The following is a 13,192-nucleotide window of genomic DNA, read 5'->3' as shown; positions in this document are numbered from 1 at the left end:
CTTTCTGGTGATTATAAATTGACTTCACCCATTTTATAAAGTTCTCACCCGAGTCCACTTGTTCTAGAACCCTAAACATAAAGTCCCAGTTCAAATTATCAAAGGCTTTCTCCACATCTAAAAATATTAGTGCTGCTTGTCTTTCAGGATGTTTTTCTAGATATTCTATTATATTCAGCACTGTTCTCATATTATCACTCATATGTCTTTTCGGTAGAAAGCCACTTTGGTCTTCATGGATGTAATCTTAAGCCTCTCTGCCAGAATTGCTGCAAATAATTTGTAATCATTATTAAGCAACAATATTGGCCTATAGTTCTTAGTCAGAGTTGTATCTTGTCCTTCCTTTGGTATCAGTGTTATATACACTGTACACCAAGAATCCAGTATCTTTCCACTCATCAATATGGAGTTCATTGTCATTTGTAATGGCTACAACAGTTCCTCTTCACACTTCTTATAGTATAGCCCCGATAGTCCATCCGGTCCTGGAGCTTTACCCAATTTGATCTGTTTTATTTTCTCCACCATTTTACACATTGTGATGGGCCCATTCATTCTCTGTTTTTGCTCTGCCGTAAATTTCGGGAGATTTTGTTTTTCTAAATATTTATCCATCAACTCTGTTGAAACCACCTGTCTCTTAAATAGGTTGGTATAGTAAGAGTAAAAATCTTTCTGAATAGCCTTGGCCTCTGTAAATTCTACTCCACTCTCTTTTATTTTAATTATCATTTTCTTTTCTCTTTCTTTTCTCAACTTATATGCCAACCATTTCCCCAGTTTATTTGCCAACTCAAATTCTCTCTGTTTCATATAATTTAATTTAATTTGCATTTCTTTTGTCATCAACAATGACAATTGCAGTTGTAACAATTTAATTTGTTGCACGACGTTCTCCCTTCCCAGATGTTGACTTAGTTCTTGTTCTCTTTTTTTTATCTCATCCATTATTCTCTGCATCTTCTCCTCTCTTTTCCTTTTCAATTGACGATTCTGTTGGATAAATTGACCCTGCATAAACGCCTTACTGGCGTCCCAAACCATATTCAACTTTGTCCCTTTATCCATATTCAATTCAAAATATTCTTTTAGTTTCTTTATTTTTTCAGCTGTCTGATTGTCATGCAATAACATTTCATTAAGTCTCCATCTTAACTGTCCTTTCTACAGTTCATCATTATTGGATTGTGATCAGAGAAAACTTTAGGTAAAACCTCTATTTTCTTAACTTCCATAAACAATCCTTTAGTTGTCAAAATCATATCTATTCTTGAGTGGGTTATATGCCTTTCTTTTTAAAAAAGTGTATTCTTTGGAAGAGCCATTCGTAATCTTCATGCATCCACCAAACCTAAATTGGCCATCAAATCAAAGAAACTTTTTGGAAGTTTTCCTTGGTTGCATTTTATATTCGTCTCTGATGCTCTGTCCATCTGTGGTAAAATCATTCCAATCTCCCATCAAACACCAGTTCTCAAAATGTAACCCAGGGCCTTCCTAGACGAGGCCTTAGCGCGCCTTCTGTCCCGGCTTCCCTGCTGTGCGTCCAGATGACGCACAGGGGAATCCGGAGACAGGCCGCGCTGAGGCCTTCTCCAACGCGCCATAAGCGAATTCGCTTATGGCGCGCCTTTTCCCCAGCTCCGGCCTGAGGCCGGAGCTGGGGAAGGTCTAGGGACTTCCGTGGCTTTTTGCGGCTAATCGCTTACTCACGAGTAGCCACAAAAAGCCGCGGACTGGCCACAGCGCTGAGCGCTGTGCCCATCGGCCGGGGAGATCCCGGGAGGGAAAAGGAGGGGAGACGACACAGGACACACACACACACGCACGGAGGGAAAAGGAGGGGAGATGACACAGGACACACGCACGGAGGGAAAAGGAGGGGAGATGACACAGGACACACACACACACGCACGGAGGGAAAAGGAGGGGAGATGACACAGGACACACGCACGGAGGGAAAAGGAGGGGAGATGACACAGGACACACACACGGAGGGAAAAGGAGGGGAGACGACACACGGGACATGGAGGGAGAGAAAGATCAGGAAGGGATCAGGAGCGGATGGGGGGGGGTTAACTAATAAAAAACCCTTACCTTCTCCGCAGTCTTCGGGCGCACGTGGCCCCTTTAAACTTTTTAAAAAATGGCCGGCGCTGCAGGGCTTCCGTCGTCCCTGCGCGTTGTGCGTCTAGGAGGCTGGGCGGCGCGCGTTAAAGTTTGCACGCCGTCGCCCCGCCTCCCTGCCGGCTTATCCCGGCAGGTCTAGCAAGGCCCTCTGTCAACTTGGACAACAGTCCTCCATAAAATTCTGCTTTACCAACATTAGGGGCATATATTCCAAAGATCAGTGTTGACACACCATCTAACACAATTTTTACCCCTAAATAATGTCCTTGTTCATCAACTAAAATCAGTTCTGGTTATAACTGTGGCTGTATATACATTTCTAGACCATTTTTCTTATTTGTACTCGTCGCAGTAAATTCCAGTCCCAAATTCTTATTGGTCAAATATTTGATATCTCCTTTTTAAATATGTGTTTCTTGTAGGCATACAATATCATATTTACATTTTCTTAGATAGTGAAAGATTTTGTTTCTCTTTGAAGCAGTATTCAAGCCATTGACATTACATGAGAAGAGCTTAAGATCCATTGGGTTTTTTTTGTCTTTGCTTGGTCCTTCCCCTCCATCAGTGTCATTATCCTGCTCTCCTTTAAGCTTTTCCACAAAATTCCTGGCTTTTTGTATGGAGTTCAACTTAAATCTCTCCTCCTTTTAGGTAAGTATCACTCCTTCTGGAAATTCCCATCTGAATCTTATCTTTTTCTTGTTAAGAACCTTAGTTAGAAAAGCATAGTCTTTATGTTTATGAAGGATTGTCACTGGTATTTCCTTCAGTAGAATAACTTCTTTTCCGTGGATTTTTATTTTATTTTCATAGTGGCACTGGAGGATTTTATCTCTCATTGTCTTTCTGATGAAGTGGACCAAAACATCTCCTGGCCATCTTCTTGTATTTGGATATGCTGAGTTCACTCTGTAAATTCTATTGCTGAAAATGATTTTTGTCCTCCCCATAACATGGGAGTTGAAGTGCAACACATCTGGAAGTCACCAGGCTCAAGAAGGTTGGTTTCCACTTGGATCCTATACATGTCTTCTCAGAAGTCAGTGTTGTTGAGTTCTCTAGGGTTTCCTCCTAAGTGATATAGGATTGAAAACAAATCTTCTTTGAAAGGAGTTCAAGACAGCCAAATTAATTCTTTTATGTTCCTCTGTCATCTGATGAAATGATGTATTGTGGAGGGATTTTGGGGAGTGAACAGTATATTTGTAGAAACACATTTTAAGGGGAAAAAATTGGTTCTTTGAAGGGTGGGATATTGACCAAAAGTTGAAAAGGCCAGCACATGCTCTGGTTCTATTTCTGCAACAAATAGTGCCCCTTTTGTTATCAAACATGCTAGTATATGTGAGATGTGTGTGACAGAAAAATATTGAGCAGCCCCTGTATTTGGTAAAGATATAGTACAGCATTCCCTATCTTGCTGTCCCAGCATTCCTGACCATGGGACATACTGACTTGCAGTGAGGGGAGTTGTAGTCTAACACCTTTGGAGGGTACCAGGTTGGGGAAGGGCTGCTCTAAACAAAAAAAACCACAACCCCACAGTCACCTCTGCATATCCTATTCTCCATCCTGTCCTCATGGTTTATCTGCTTTGGGAGAATAAGAATTTCCCTGGCACTTTCTGCCTCCTTAGGGAGGATGTGGTGAGGCTTGTGAGCCTTAACTCCCAATTTCCCTGCTTTTGGTGCTTGGTTGAAAACTGTAGAGCCTTAATGTTGTTTTGTAAACTGTAGGTTTTTTGTTTAATGAATATAATACATAATGTTGAATACATATGAAATGCATTAGGGGTGTGCACAGACCCCCCGCTCCGCTTCACTTGCAGATCCGCCATTTTCCGGATCGGGCCGCTCCGCCCCGCCCCCGCTCCACCCACTTCTGCTCCGCTCCGCCCGGAGCTCCGGATCCGGATCCGGAGCTCCGTTTCCCCCCCCATAGGCTTGCATTGAAAGCTAAAAAATTATACAACTTTTTTTCTGTTCAAGTTAGAAACCTCATGTTTGGCACCATGACACCTCATGGGGATATACACACGCATGCCAAGTTTCAAAGCAATCCCATCATCCCCTGATTTTTGGCGAATTTTTGAAAATCGGGCACCCCACACACACCATCCCTGCGAGGTGGGCAGGGGAGGAGGGAGGGAAGGCAGGCAGGCATGCAGCTGGCATTTCTGGGGGCATAAGGAAGTGAGCCAAGGATAAGCCAGTAATGCATATAAAATGGAATAAATCAATCAATAAACAAAGGAGGGGTGGAATTAAAAGCAGCAGTGTTGCTCAATAAACAACAAGAAGAACTTTTTTTAAAAGGCTATATCTGTCTTTTACCAGCAATAGGGGGACGTGCCCGGGGGAGGGGGAAGTAGCTGCCAGTTCAAGACACTGACAGCCACAGCTCTGAGAAGAAGTAAAACGCTCACTTCGACTCAGAACAGGCATTGCTCCACCACTGAAAAGTGACCATTCACTTCAACTCATGAGAGGCATTGCTCCACCGTTTTACTCTCTTTGGAAGGCTCTAATGGCCTTCCAGTGCAGGAGAGAGTGGGGGCACGTCCACGATGAGATGCCCTAGGGGAGCTCATCCCCTTGCACCACATCGATTCAGTTGTTCCCCAAGGTTAGGGTGGGGAGCAGTGCTGTGTTTCTATCTCTTATTCTTGGCTTAGTATATGATTTCAGGTTGTGTTTGTGCATTTGGTGGGGCTACTGTGTTAAAAAACACGGGGAAAAGCCCGTTCAGATGAAGAAAGAGAAGTTTCCCAGAATCCCAAGTTACCTGTTTTGCCTATGCCCTCCTCCAACTTTGGGATCATCATGACCGGGATCTGACTCTGCCCCTCAGCCCTTTGAAAAAGGTATTTTTCCCGCCGATTTTTTAAAAACGTCTAGCCCGCGACCCGTACGATGCAGAAAGTTGAGAGTGGTCAAACGCAGTTATCCCCGATTCTTTCCCTCAATGCAATCCTATGGGCGAAAAGCCGAAAACGCAGTTTGAGCCGCGCGGTTGACCCGATTTTCACAAAAATATAGCCCGCGACCCGTACGATGCAGAAAGTTGAGAGTGGTCTCAAAATGACCCCCATCCACGACTCTCTGTGCACAAGAATTTCCAGAACGATAGCTTAACCCCCCCCAGTTATCCCCGATTCTTTCCCTCAATGCAATCCTATGGGCGAAAAGCCGAAAACGCAGTTTGAGCCGCGCGGTTGACCCGATTTTCACAAAAATATAGCCCGCGACCCAGACAACGCAGAAAGTTGAGAGTGGTCTCAAAATGACCCCCATCCACGACTCTCTGTGCACAAGAATTTCCAGAACGATAGCTTCAAAAACAACGTAGTTATGCGCGATTATTTGCCGCAATGCAATCCTATGGCGAAATGTTTTCAAGATGGCGACCGGAGCGCTCCGCCTGAACTCGGAGCTCCGAAAAATGGTCGCTTCTCTTCGCCTTGCTTCTAGGGGGTCCGCGGTCCGCTCCTACTCCGCCTCTGGGTAAGGCGGAGCAGGCCAATCTGCTACTGCTTCTACGCTCCTAATCGGAGCGGAGCACATCCCTAAAATGCATATATATGAATATAATTCTAGCAACTATAATTAAGCTTCAACAAAAGCAGACCAGAAGGTGGTGTATATATGCCATCTGTTCCAATACTGAAAGCACTGTAAGGTCTTCAATTTGCTGCATTATAGTAGTTGAGTATTTTGCCTCCCAGTGTTGTAATGTCAGTATTTTAGATATCAAAAAGGTGCTGAGTATCTATTTAAGCTGACCATTCCTTAATTTCATTAAAGGAGCTAAATAATTTAAATCAGCAAATATTAAAGATTGCTCCAGTTCATCCATTTAATAAACACCTCCAAAAAGAAGCAACTACTGGACATTGCCAAAACATATGCAACATAATAAAAGCCATGCTGGACAAGACGAAGGCTTTTCAACTCCAGCATTCTTTCACTCAGAGGATCATTAGATGGGGGTGGGGGAATGGTTCCCTACTGTCACCCACTCCACACACTTCTGTCGGACAATACTTCATCTTTCTTCATGGCTAACATCACCAATATGGAGAAAATTAGGGGTGTGCACGGACCCCCCGCTCCGCTTCTCTTCCAGATCCGCGATTTGCGGATCGGCCCGCTCTGCCCCGCCCCCGCTCCGCCTATGGCCGCTCCGCTCCGCTTGGAGCTCTGGATCCGGATCGGAGCTCCGTTTCCCCCCCCCCATAGGCTTGCATTAAGCTAAAAAAGTATAAAACTTTTTTTCTGTTTAAGTTAGAAACCTCGAGTTTGGCACCATGACACCTCAAGTTTGGCACCATACACACGCACGCCAAGTTTCAAGGCAATCCCATCATCCCCTGATTTTGGGGGAATTTATGAAAATCGGGCACCCCATTCACACCCCTATCCATAGCTCCGTCAATTTGCACGTTAGAAACCTCAAACTCACCACCATGAAAGCTTATCCAGGGATACATACGCACGCCGAGACTCAAGGCAGTCCCATCATCCCCTGATTTTTGGCGGGGCTCAAACCTGCAGACATCTCAATGGGGCCATTTCAACGGAAATCCCAACATGCCATGAACTGGGGAGTAGAGATCAACCTAAATGAATCTTCTTCCACACTTGAAAAATGGATTTGGAACTTCCAAAACTCTAAGTGAACGCGGGAAGGACTTCTCCCCTGAGTCAAAGCCAGACACACACAACATCCCTGTGAGGTGGGCAGGGGAGGAGGGAGGGAAGGCAGGCAGGCAGCAGACATTTCTGGGGGCATAAGGAAGTGAGCCAAGGATAAGCCAGTAATGCATATAAAATGGAATAAATAAATAAATAAATAAACAAAGGAGGGGTGGAATTAAAAGCAGCAGTGTTGCTGAATAAACAACAAGAAGAACTTTTTAAAAAAGGCTATATCTGTCTTTTACCAGCAATAGGGGGACGTGCCCAGGGGAGGGGGAAGCAGCTGCCAGTTCAACTCATGAAAGCCATTGCTTCCACCAACAGCTCTGAGGAGTAAACGCTCACTTCAACTCATGATAGGCATTGCTCCATCACTAAGAGAAGTAGACCGCTCACTTCAACTCATGATAGGCATTGCTCCACCGGGTTACTCTCTTTGGAAGGCTCTGATGGCCTTTCAAGTACAGGAGAGAGTGGGGGCACATCCACATGGGATGCCCTAGGGGAGCTCATCCCCTTGTACCACATCTTTTCAGTTGTTCCCCAAAGTTAGGTTGGGTAGCAGTGCTCTCTTATTATTGGCTTAGTATATGATTTCAGGTTGTGTTTGTGCATTTGGTGGGGCTACTGTTTTAAAAAACACTGGGAAAAGTCCGTTCAGATTAAGAAAGAGAAGTTTCCCAGAATCCCAAGTTACCCATTTTGCCTATCCCCTCCTCCAACTTTGGGATCATGTGATCATGACCGGGAGTTGACTCTGCCCCTCAGTCCTTCGAAAAAGGTATTTTCCCCGCCGGTTTTTAAAAAAATTCTAGCGTGCGACCCGCACCACGCAGGGAGGTGAGAGTAGTCTCAAAATGACCCCCATCCACGACTCTCTGAGCACAAGAATTTTCAGAACGATAGCTTCAAAAACAACACAGTTATCCCCGATTCTTTTCCGCAATGCAATCCTATGGGCGAAAACCGCCATTTGACCCGCGCTGTCCCTGTTTATAATGTTTGTTTACCCAATTTTTAAAGAAATATAGCATGCGAACCACACGACGCAGAGAGGTGAGAGTAGTCTCAAAATGACCCCCATCCACGACTCTCTGAGCACAAGAATTTTCAGAACGATAGCTTCAAAAACAACCCAGTTATCTGCGATTCTTTTCTGCAATGCAATCCCATGGGCGAAATGTTTCAAGATGGCGATCGGAGCGGTCCGCCTGAAAGAGGAGCTCCAAAAAATGGGCGCTTCTCTTCGCCCTGCTTCTAGGGGTCCGCGGTCCGCTTCTACTCCGCCTCTGGGCAAGGCGGAGCAGGCCAATTCACTCCTGCTTCTGAGCTTCTAATCGGAGCGGAGCACATGCCTAGAGAAAATACAATATTTACTCTCAAATACTGCCAAACCCATCATGCTAAACCTGACTAGATTCACTGGGAAAGCAGCATGGATTAGGGAAGTTTTAGAGGACAGTGATGCCATTTAAAGAAAGGGGGTCTATAGCTGTATATTTATTTAAACTATGTTGTACTTGTATATCCCTTCTGCCTTGCTTTATATTGTAATGCTTATTCTCTATGGTGTTAACTGTGGTTTTTGGCTAAAATCTACTTTAGGTTGCCTTAACAATAAGCAAAAATTGCCAAAACATATTCAGCATAATAACAGCTATGCTGAGCAGGACAAAGGCTTTTCAACTCCAGTATTCTTTCACTCAGAGGATCATCAGGTGGGGGAAAATCATGGTTACTTACTGTCACTCCACCCCCACCCCCTACACACTTCTGTCAGACAATACTTCACATTTCTTCACAGAGGAGAAAGAGAAAGTAAACAATGACCACGTGGCCCATAAACTGGATGTTTATTTATTGTGTGACTTTTCCTGCACACAGAAGAATGTCATGACAAGTTTAGCTTCTAAAAATAAATCAGACTTACTGGGGTCTCATTTTGTGAAGGAAAGAAGGCCAGAAGAACTGGGAGATGAATCGTTGGCAGATAGTGTCGTCAGAAGGACCCGTGAGTAGGCATTAATGGGCGTGTGATAAAACACTAATCTGATGACACTCCTGCCTCTGATACTGGAGGTTGTATACCATCATCACAGCTAGTATTAAAAATAGTAACTATATTATCTTGTCAATCAAATAAAACCAGTCAGGTGCAATGCACAAACATTTCCATTGCTTAATAGCTATGCAACTTCTAGTTAGACTGACTCTTTAATTAAGACAGTGTTATTCTCCCCACCCACTGAGAGAAGACAGGTTTAAAAGATCAGGAAGTCGGGAGGCCAGAGTCAGACCGACTTCACAGTGAAAGCCTCCAAAATAGCTCTGATAGGAGAGAGGTAATAGATGGGGATATATATGTATGTGGGGGCTGGAAATGGACAGGGCAATTTCTATCTTTGCTTGGATTTTGAGAAGACTCTCTTCTTCATTACTTTGAGGTGATGATAATTGTGTGTATGTTTGTAACATTTCCTTTAAGTCTTTAATATTACCCTGAACAGAGCTTTTTCAGTGAGAAAGGAGGGTTTAAAGTGCTGCACTTTAAATCATATGACCTCACACATGAACACTTGTCTACACTCTCCTGTATATAGGCAGGACCCAAACTGGGTTGAGTTTACTGTCCTCTAATTGAATTGTGGCTCAGGGCAATAATGACAAAGTTTAGGTTCAAGCAGAATATGTTAAACACAGGAATGGGGAAATGTACTGCCAGTCTGGGCCAGCGCTAGCACTAGGCCAACAAAGCAGCTGCCTAGGGCACAGATGGCAGGCGGGGCGCTAGAACCATATTGATTGAGAATATGTTGATTGGGAAAGGGGAGGAGGAGAAGAGAGAGTGCTTCACTTTCTCCCTATAGGCTGAAGGGGGAGTAGGAGTAGGAGTAGCAGAGGGCGGCACCAGCCTGTCTGTCATGTGGAGGGGTGCCACTGCATCTGTGCAGAGTCTGTTGTCCCGCCCTTTCACACGCTGCACATCAAGCGAGCCTGCCTGAGTTGAGCTGGGAGCTCATCACTGAGGGGGGTGGCATGTTGTCTCTGATGTGGGTCACTCACACAGCTGCTCCCTGCTACAACAAGTTGCTCTGCCTGACCTCTCATGACAGTTGCTGAACAAGGTGGGAGCAGCAGCCACACTGGGGGAAGGAAGGAGCACGTGGAGAAGAGCAGCTGGCCCACTGGGTGAGGAGTGGGACTGTTTCTGCCCTTACAAATTACGAGTTAGGTTGCCAGGAGTTGCAGATTGGGGCCCTTCCCCCTTCGGAGCTGCTGCCCTCCTCTCCTCATCAGCCCTGTGGGTACTGTGATGTTTGGGAGAAAGAGAAAGAGAGAGAAGCTGTATATTTGTGTGCCTTCCCTCCTCATCGCTGCCCCATCGCCCACCTGAGTCTGGACCTCAGCAAGGTCGGGAGAGAAAACAAAGTGGGGAGGGAGAGAGAACTGCAATGCTCCAGGACCTTCTGGCTAAGGAGGGTTCAGCAGCACCTTTTTTTCAGAATGCTTGCTAAAACAATTCCTATCTGCCCTTGCTTATTTTAGGGTGTCCAAACCCCTTTTTTCAAGCCGTTCTTTTGGTAAATATGATGTGTGTAACTTAAAAACAGAGCTGCAGCACAATCCCAAGTATGTCTACTCAGAAGTAAGCCCCAATGAGAGCAATCAAACTTACTTTGAGGTAAATGTTCATAGGATTCAGCCTGGAAAAGAAGAGAGGGTGAAGAAAAGACCAGAGAAAAGGAATTGTAGAAATAGAATCGCAAGGTATCTGTGGGATATTTAACCATATTTAAAGACGATAATAAGTACAGCAAAATTAGTGCCCCTCTACTTCAGTCCCAATCAAATAATTACAACAGTGAACCAGCCAGATTTTCCATAGGAAAGCTCTGTACCAGGTGGTAGATAGTTATTTTTAAAATTTTAATTAAAAAATATTATCCTTTCCTCTAACAAAATGGTGCTTACTCATAAGTAAATGTGTTCCACTGAAGAAAGAAATCCTATTTGATTCCTGTATTCATGCTAGTGTGACATGATAACTTAAAGGCACAATTATATGCATGTTTAGACAGAAAAAAGTCCTTCAACTCCTAGAATCCCCTAGCCAGCTTTGCTGGCTGGGGTATGCTGGGAATTGTAGGACTTTTTTTCTTTCTAAATATGCGTAGGGTTGCACCTTAAATGAGTTTAAAATGTGAAACTCCTCACATGTGTTGATTCATTCATATATATATATATATATATATATATATATATATATATATATATATAATTGCTCTAGTATCAGGAATGTAGCAGCTGTCAGTGTGGAAGATATATCTGATGTTTGAACTGAAGCAATGCATCTAAAGTCATAAAGGGGCCTATAAGACTGTAACATCCAGTTTCTAAAATGGCTTAACAACTCCATTGTAAGCTACTACCTGATTATGCAGAGAGAGATGCCCAGCCAATTACTACACTTTGCCATTATAGGCAGTGAGGCTCCTGGCAAGAGGAAGAAAGGGTGGTTGGGCTGCTGACATATTCAATGGCGTACCAGAAGCCTTCTTTACCTGTTGCTTCTTCTAAGCTGCCCAGGCCCCTTATGTGGGTCAACGGGACAGAAGTGGCACTGAAGCAAAAAGGGATATGAGCACCAATGTTTGGACTAGGGCAAAATAATATGTGGGTATGTAGTGTGGTTTGGCTTGAATTGCTTGTGTCTGGATTTCCTTTCTGGACTGTACCTGCTGGTTACATGATCCATAAGGCCAGGTTGTGGTATAATCCTCTTCTTCTTTTGTGTTCAAAAACCATAAAGTATCCTGTGACATCTGGAAGATTCACAACTTTATTATGGCATAATAAGCTGTTGCCAACTGGCCCCCAAGTGCCAAAATGACTTGACTGGCTTATGCACTGTGACTTTGGGGGTGGGGGTGGGTTCATGTCATTTGCTATTCCGCTTGGGCAGCAAAATGTCTTGGGCCAGCCCTGGCCAGAACTGGCTATAATTTAGATACTAAACAACATGCATTGGGTTTCCTAGGTGTACAGGGCCCAGGTGTCTCAGGCAGGATCTACACTACTGCTTTCATAGTATCATAGAATAGTAGAGTTGGAAGGGGTCTATAAGGCCATCAAGTCCAACCCCCTGCTCAGTGCACGAATCCACCTTAAAGCATCCCTGACGGATAGCATCTAGTGTGGGAGAGCCCACAACCACCCTAGATCATTGGTTCTATTGCTGTAGTGCTCTAGCAGTCAGGAAGTTTTTCCTGATGTCCAGCCATAATCTGGTTTCCTGAAACTTGAGCCCATTATTTGTGTCCTGCACTCTGGGATGATCGAGAAGAGATCCTGGCCCTCCTCTGTGTGTCATCCTTTCAAGTATTTGAGGAGTACTATCATGTCTCCTTCTCAAGGCTCAACATGCCCAGTTCTTTCAGTCTCTCCTCATAGGGCTGTTTCCAGACCCCTGATCATCCTCGTTGCCCTCCTCTGAACCCCCTCCACTTTGTCTGCATCCTTCTTAAAGTGTAGTGTCCAGAACTGGATGCAATAATCAAGATGGGGCCTAACCAGTGCTGAATAGTGGGGAACCAGTACCTCGCACGATTTGGAAGCTATACTTCTATTAATGCATCCCAAAATAGCATTTGCTTTTTTTTTGCAGCCACATCATACTGTTGGCTCATATTCAGCTTGTGATCTACAATTCCAGGAACCCCCTCGCTTGTAGTGTTGCTGAGTCAAGTATCCCCCATCTTGTAACTGTGCATTTGGTTTTTTTTCCCTAGGTGTAGAACTTGGCATTTATCCCTATTAAATTTCATTCTGTTGTTTTCAGCCCAGTGCTCCAGCCTATCAAGATCACTTTGTGTCACTGCAAATCATTAATAAAAATGTTGGAGCACTGGGCCCAGGACTGAGGCCTGTGGTACCCCAATTTTAAAATGGTTTATAACAGTAGTGACAACTGTTGGGGCCCAGGACACACGACATATATAGTTTTCAACCTGTTTTCAAAGTTCATATCCTACTTGGTGTAGATGTGGCTTCAGTTTGCTCTTACTTTCCTTTCACTAGGAGTCTACCTTGGTGGTTCTGCCTGCACTGGTTCAAAAGTAACTGTTTTCTTTTTAAAAAAGTGTTCTGTCTGTCTAACCTGTATGTCAAGGAAATGCTTGTGTAGTGACTACCTTGTTTGAAAGCTCTTTTCCTTACTGTAATTAGAATTTGGTTAATACATGCTCTATTAGAAACAACAACACCTAAATTTATCAATAAATGACTTATTTCAGAATATATGGTTAGGATGGCAGTTTTAGTGTGAGATGTACCATTACTTTTCTTTCAGAGATCTTAAC

General features: G+C 44.1%; 1 protein-coding gene across 2 annotated transcripts in view; it reads left to right on the top strand.

The window, feature by feature from the left end:
* Nucleotides 1–13,192, top strand: part of LOC134401619 (DGAT1/2-independent enzyme synthesizing storage lipids-like) — a 225,776-nt gene that overhangs the window by 168,199 nt on the left and 44,385 nt on the right. The window contains exon 1 of one of the 2 annotated variants that reach the window (XM_063130728.1): nucleotides 9,102–9,175. The exons of the other annotated variant lie outside the window; for it this stretch is intronic. The gene's annotated coding sequence lies outside the window, so the exon portion shown is untranslated. Of the gene's footprint in view, nucleotides 1–9,101; nucleotides 9,176–13,192 lie in introns of those variants that run through there. 2 annotated transcript variants of the gene reach the window in all.

This window comes from Elgaria multicarinata, chromosome 7, assembly GCF_023053635.1.
Source record: "Elgaria multicarinata webbii isolate HBS135686 ecotype San Diego chromosome 7, rElgMul1.1.pri, whole genome shotgun sequence".
Classification (NCBI taxonomy): domain Eukaryota; kingdom Metazoa; phylum Chordata; class Lepidosauria; order Squamata; family Anguidae; genus Elgaria; species Elgaria multicarinata.
This window is presented reverse-complemented; position numbering and strand designations above follow the sequence as displayed.